The following is a 7,711-nucleotide window of genomic DNA, read 5'->3' as shown; positions in this document are numbered from 1 at the left end:
CATGAGTGATCATGAGTGACTTTCAACAATAAATGTGTACTGTAGTCTTCTTCATGGAAAAATAAGACATCCCCTGAAAATAAGACCTAGGGCATATTTTGGCATTTCAAAAAATATAAGACAGTGCCTTATAATCGGGGAAACAGGGTAGTAAACAGCAGGACATCCGCAGCCCAGCCCTATGGGTTGGTATTGGTAATAAAGACCGAAATATCTGTATTTTTTTTTATAGTAGGACACAAATTTTTGCGTACCAAACGGACTCCCTTGGTAAATAAGAACAGGTAGCATCAAAAACTGAAATATCTGTATATATACAGATATACAGAAGGCTCCTAAACTGTCTCTGTCACAATCCACATCTCTCCCTGCTTCTATCCTTTACACAGAACACAAGATGGATTGACTAACCCCTCTCTCCTTCCCTGTATATATATGCCTGTGCTCAGATCTCTCCTGATTGGCTGCTGGGTCTTGCTGTGCATCCTGGTAGCAAATGATTCGCTCCAAGCCACGATTCTCACTGGAAATAGTCGCCGTTACCGCCCCCTGCTTTTTCCCTTGTTTGTTCGGCGAGAGCACGACCTCGAGGTAAATCACAAGGCTGTTCTCACTTACATGTTCGGAAAGGAAAAAATATAAAGGAGAGAATTCAGAAAGAGGAGGAAGTTCAGGAGTGCGCATGCGCTACCGTGATGCCAGCAGCAGCCTGATCCGCTCAGCTCCCCTTCATCTCCTAATCTGGCTCCATCGCAGCTCTGACACGGCACCAAGCACCGAGATCGGTCGGATGAACATTACAGCACTCCAATCCATGCCGCAGGTATGGTCAGGAAGGCTGGGGGAAAGCAGAAAGATTGAATATCTTCACAGGCAGTAGGGCACAAACCTAGAATGGCGGATGTGCAGGAAAGCATGACACAATCCAGGCTGAAAATGTCTCTCAGCACTCACTGTACATCCTTTGACAGGGGTAAAGAGGGCACAAATGGGTTACACTCAGCACCAGCATCACCAATGCTGAGCTCTCAGGTCCTGATCTCCTACCCTCAGCCCCAACCATCCTACTGCACACGCCTCAACAGCTCAAAGCAATACTAGTTCACCGGTTTCTGGAGGTGATGACCACTTGCCTGCACAGTTCTCACCAGCCACACAGACTTCACAAGTTCTTTATGATGTATATGGTCCAGAATTCCAATCAAGCATTGTTTCTACTTTTACCATGAAGGAAAACAGGCTGTTGCAGCAAATTGCCGCTTTATTACAGATGGAGTAACCCAAAACCTCATCCTCCATTACCACTGAATTAGAAGGAGATCTTCAGAGCTTGGGTGCCCGCCTTGATCTAATTGAGCAGAAGCTAGATGACACTACTTCTGGAGTCACTCAAAATACGTCTCAAATCACAATGCTAGAAAACCAAATCTTCAAATTAAAGACAAGACATACAAGACGTAGTAACTTGTAGAAAAGGATTGCCTGAATCACTGAAAGATACCAAGGAAGCCTTTAGTTTTTAATTCTTATGGACTTAATAATACACTTTTCTGTTCTATAAAGTTTTATGCATTTTTGGCCTATCTGATGGAGCCATGGGAATGGAGGGGCCACACATGTCCTCCTATACAAGGGTCTACCAGTGGGGATTCAGTGTATTGAAACAAACCTTTTGAACCTAGTGGTATGTCCCTTATGTTATAGAGCTGTTGTGTTCTCTGGCCATTGAGGGATCTGGGGATTGACCTGCAAGGTCTGGTGAAACGGTCCCGCCAGGACTCCCTTACTATAGCTACTGTTCTAATTTGTTTTTTGTTTTAATTGTATTTGTTTGTCCTCCCTTTGTAGTTTCCCTAACTGGCCTAACCCCTTCCCGGTTTCATGGAGACTTTCCATTATTGACCTTCAGGTCTATATGGTAAACCCTCTTTAATTGCTTAAATGGTTGCCACACCTAAAATTTTAAAGCAACCATCACCCAATATACCGGTTCTTACCCAAAATGTCCAAGCTCAGTTCCCTGCTGAAGAGATCTGAAGTTTTTCATTATTATAATTCCTTGAAAGTAGATATCTTAGCCCTTCAAGAAACTCACTTAACTCACATAATTTAATTCCTAAATTTTTTTTCACTAAAATTACCCTAATTTCTACCAAGCCAATTCGCCTAAAAAGAAATGCGGAGTTATGCTATGCTTTTCGAAAAGTTTACACTTTGAGCCAATAAAGGTATTTACGGATCCAGGTGGTAGATTTTTAACAGTGCAATGAACAGTGGAAGATAATTAGTTGATAGTGGTTACATACTATGCTCCTAATGAAGGCCAACTTGACTTTTTTCATCATCTGCTAATAAAAGTATGATCCAGAGTTAGGGGGAGCTTATTACTCTTGGGAGATTCTAATTTAGCCTTGGATCAGATCCTAGATAAATCCAGTCTTCCAAAATTCGAATACCCTCCCAAAAAGAGTCAAACTATCCTTTATGTTAAAACAAAATGGTCCTATTGATATTTGGAGAGAAAATACCCCATCTGCCAGGGATTATTATTCCTATTATTCAGTTGCACACAAACATTATTCTGAGATTCACCACCACTTCTCCGCATAAATCTGGTACCGTTTGTGAATAAAGTACGTATTCTCTCAACACCATGTTCTGACCATGATCCAGTCTCTATTCAATTGTTAAGCTTGAAAATGAGTTCATCCTTCAAATGGAAGGAATCCTTCAATTGTTTCTTTTTTTTATTATGTTTTAACATTGTTTATGGTTAACGATCCCTTTACCATTTTTAAATGATAAAATATGTTAGAAAGGTAGTATATACAGTTATAACATTTCACCATGTACCCACATGACTATAGGATATGCTATTGTAATTCTTTATAATACTGAAATGTTTTGTAACCTGCATGACGCTTCTGTTTATGTTTATGACTGATTTCCTTGCTTTCAATAAAAAGTATTATTAAAAAAGTTATATGCCTTGGAAAAGAATCAATAGCTATTGCAATCAGGTCCAATCCAAACATCAAGGGTATTCTCTGTGGCAATAGAGAACACAAGCGTGGACTTTTTGTGGACGATGTTCTAATGTACATTACCTCTCCACTCACAACTTTGCTTAATCTGTTGAAGGTTCTCGTAAACATCCCCACCCAACAAATTGACACCCTTAAAAGCTCCTATAGATTTCAATAGGATGAAAAATCACTCCAGTATCTAGGTATTAGGCCAACTCCTTCTTATCAGACTATTTATCAAGCTAATTATGAACCTTTGCTCAAATCTATTATTTTAGATCTTAAAAGATGGATGAAATCAACTCTGACATGGTTTGGGGCGAATAGCTACCATTAAAATAAATTTGCTTCCCCGATTATATAATCTAGAATGGTAAGAAGAGCAGAGGACAAAAGGCCACTCTTTATGCGCCCGGTACTCATGAAGGATTGGGGTCCCCCACCTCATTCATTATTATAGAGCAGCCCAACTAGCTCAAATTTCAATATGCCACGTTACTGGCCCTAAACCTCAGTGGGTTGACTTGGAAGGTCTGACATGCCACCAGATTACCCTTCCAACCCTATTATGGATCTTGAAAAAGACTTGATTCTGCCCATTCCCTATTCACTCCCTGACAATTTGGGATAAGATCTCATATTCAAATATTTTTACCCCACTTACCTTTAACCCTGTTATGGGAAAACTTGGAGTTTTCTCCGGGAAGGAACCGGAACAGCTTTGGTTGGTGGATAGCTAAAGGATTCATGACAATAAAGGATGTAATAGATGTGAGAGCAATGTTTGGCTTTGAATATTTAGTAAGTAAAAGAGAACTCCCAACCAGAGAATTCTTTAAATACAGACAAATAAATCTTTTGTATGTTCTAAGCTCAAATTGGCTCCTCCTCCATATAGATCTACATCTTTTGAAAGCTCCTGCCGCTCCACCAAATGTCAGATCTCACGGTTTTATGTGGAGTTAGCAGTTCCAACCACGAAACTCAAATAAATGGAACAATGGGAACATGACCTGGGTGTGAGCTGGGAAGAGAAGAATAGAATGAAATATCCATGGCACTATCAAAATTACAAGACTAAGTACAAGGTGATCTTGCTATGTTATTTAGTCCTAGATCACATAGCCAAACATAAACCAACAATTTTCCCATTATGCTTCAGAGAATGTATGGAGAGAGGAACCAAGTTTCACATTTGGTGGGCCTGAAGACCCAAAATGCCTTCAGGTGTCTGAAGGCACAAATTTTCGGGTCAGTAGTCTTCAATCTAATTTCGGAAGTTAATTCACATAGAGTTAGGTCCATAAATATTTGGACAGAGACAACTTTTTTCTAATTTTGGTTCTGTACATTACCACAATTAATTTGAAATGAAACAACTCAGATGCAGTTGAACTGCAGACGTTCAGCAATTTCAGTGGGTTGAACAAAAAGATTGCATAAAAATGTGAGGAACTAAAGCCTTTTTTTTATACAACCACTTCATTTCAGGGGCTCAAAAGTAATTGGACAAATCAAAAAGCTTAAAATAAAATGTTCATTTCTAATACTTGGTTGAAAACCCTTTGCTGGCAATGACAGCCTGTAGTCTTGAACTCATGAATTCCTTTTTAATGCTCTGCCACTGCAGCAGCTTTCAGTTGCTGTTTGTATGTGGGCCTTTTTGTCCTAAGTTTAGTTTTTAACAAGTGAAATGCATGCTTAATTGGGTTCAGATCAGGTGACTGACTTGGCCATTCAAGAATATACCACTTCTTTGCTTTAATAAACTGCTGGGTTGCTTTGGCTGTATGTTTTGGGTCATTGTCCATCTGTATTATGAAACGCCTCCCAATCAATGTGATTGCATTTAGCTGGATTTGAGCAGACAGTGTGTCTCTGAACACCTCAGAATAATTTCCGCTGCTTCTGTCCTGTGTCACATCATCGATAAACACTAGTGTCCCAGTGCCACTGGTAGCCATGCACGCCCAAGCCATCACAATGCCTCCGCCATGTTTTACAGATGATGTGGTATGCTTTGGATCATGAGCTGTTTCATGACTTCTCCATAGTTTTTTCTTGCCATCATTCTGGTTAAAGTTGATCTTGTTTTCATCTATTCAAAGAATGTTTTTCCAGAACTGTGCTGGCTTTTTTAGATGTTTTTGAGCAAAGTCCAATCTAGCCTTTCTATTCTTGAGGCTTATGAGTGGCTTGCACCTTGCAGTGCACCCTCTGTATTTACTTTCATGCAGTCTTCTCTTTATGGTAGTCTTGGATATCGATATGCCTACCTTCTGGAGAGTGTTGTTCACTTGGTTGGCTGTTGTAAAGGGGTTTCTCCTCTCTATGGAAATGATTCTGCGTTCATCCACCACTCTTGTTTTTCATCGACGTTCAGGTCTTTTGGCATTGCTGAGTTCACCAGTGCTTTGTTTCATTTTCATGATGTACCAAACTGTAGATTTTGCACTCCTAATATTGTAGCAATTTCTCGGATGGGTTTTTTCTGTTTTTGCAGCTTAAGGATGGCTTGTTTCACAGTCATGGAGAGCTCCTTGTCCGCATGTTGTCTGTTCACAGAAAAATCTTCCACATACAAGCACCCCCTCCTCAAATCAACTCAAGACCTTTTATCTGTTTCATTGTTAATGACATAATGAAGGAATTGCCCACACCAGCCCATGAAATAGCCTTTGAGTCAATTGTCCAATTATTTTTACGCCCCTGAAATGAAGTTATGGTGTAAAAAAAGGCTTAAGTTTCAAATTTTTAAAGCTGAAAGTCTGCAATTCAACTGCATCTGAGTTGTTTCATTTAAAATTAATTGTGGTAATGTACAGAACCAAAATTTGAAAAAGGTTGTCTCTGTACAAATATTTTTGGACCTAACTGTAAAATAGACAAATCTCCAGAATCTGCTCTTTTTAGTAAACCGTCACAGATTAGCCACAAGTATGGGAAAATATACCTTCTGTGCAATCTGCATGTTTGGTGGAGGTATGAACTGAGGTGCAGAGTCTAAGGAACCGCCCAGTGTTCACCAGAGCACCCCGCAAAAGGTGATGGACTTTGCTGCGGACGGTGCCCAGGTTGCGGCCCTCAGACAAACCCGAGCAGATGGTAGCTGACTGCTGGTGGAACCGGAGCATAGTACCAAATTGATAGGCAATCTCGAAAATGAGAGCACAACCAGGTCAGGGCAGAAAGTGAAACAAGCCAAGGTCACAACCAAGAAAATCAGTACTTAGAAACAGACACGAACTAGAGCCTCAGGTAAACACACCTATTGCAAAGGCAAGGAGTGCCAGTCTGAATGCAGCTTATATAGTGAGGCTAACAGGCAGGCTGGGTGGGTGGGGACTGAATGAGCAGGTGCTTATAAATCAGGTGGAAAACTCCAGCGACGACTCTACTTACAAGGCCTGGAGACAAACTGCTGCTGATCTGACATATATCTGGTGAACAACAAGTACCAGATCAGCTGTGCTGCTGATCTGTGACATAAACTAGATCAACCCCTTCCTCCTTTCTCCAGAAAACTAATAAGACTAATTGTATTAGCTGCACTCATCTAATTAGCGAAAGCTTGGAAACAGCCTGATATTCCACTTGAACCCATAGGCGCAAAACTTACCTGGATCATGGTAAATGATAAACTGTCTAGTATACTCACTGATAAATTAAAAAAGTTCGAACTGATTTGCAATTGATTGATCACAAAACATCTTGACAATCATTCCACTCAAATAGATAACAATCTATAACGATGACAATCTGAACAAAGGTCTCCAACCCCCTTCCCTTTCCTCCCCTATTTGTTCTCCCCTCTTCTAATATGTGTTCTCCAGTCCTGATTGAGTTGGGTTTATAATACCAAATGGGATGATTTTCATGGCTTAGCATTTTCAGTACCTTCAGATCTCTAGGTCACATTTGCTTGGTTTACTGTTCTTGTTATACAGATGATACCTTATCTCCTGACTTGATTGGATTTGTTGTTCTATTGCTCATGTGTCCTTATTGTATGTCGTTTGTCATTTTATTTTATATGTCTTTAAATAAGGTTCATTTTCTAATACTCAAGAATGTATGTTTATAAACATCTTGTCCAAAAAAAAAAAAACATTTTTTTTCTTATCTCCCCAAATGTTTGTAAAATTTATTATGTTGAAATACCAATAAAAAAGATTGAAATACAAATAGAGAAAGTTCAGAGAAAGCAAGGTTTGCAGGAGGTAAAAGAAAGATGCTTCTTAACCTCCTGAGAGGTAAGCCCAAGTGTGGCTTGGGGTAAAAAAAAAAAAACAACTAAAAGCGGTAACCCCGAGCCACACTTGGGGTAGCTAAAAAAAATAAAAAATAAAGCCTTACCTGGTCCCATTGGCATCCTTTAGCGTCCTCCAGTGTCCTTCCATCCTCTGGCCAAGTCCTCTTCATCGATCTGTCCCTCAGGGAGTGCATTGATGTTCCCTGGGAGTTCCCAGTGAGGTTGGTGTGCGGCAGGAATTTCAAATTATTTTGTATTTGCATTCAATGTGATGAATTTTGTTATCTGTGTCAAATCAGCTTGTGTGCTATAACTAAAGTTATGTATACAAATCAGATAATAGTCATCCAAGATTAACGGGCATGCTCTTCTCACACAAAAATCTGTAGTGTGTAGGGAAAGTAACATCCTCCGGCATTGTTCATCAACCTAC

This window comes from Pyxicephalus adspersus, chromosome 9, assembly GCF_032062135.1.
Source record: "Pyxicephalus adspersus chromosome 9, UCB_Pads_2.0, whole genome shotgun sequence".
In the NCBI taxonomy this organism is placed as follows: Eukaryota; Metazoa; Chordata; class Amphibia; order Anura; family Pyxicephalidae; genus Pyxicephalus; species Pyxicephalus adspersus.
Note: the sequence above shows the minus strand (reverse complement) of the source record.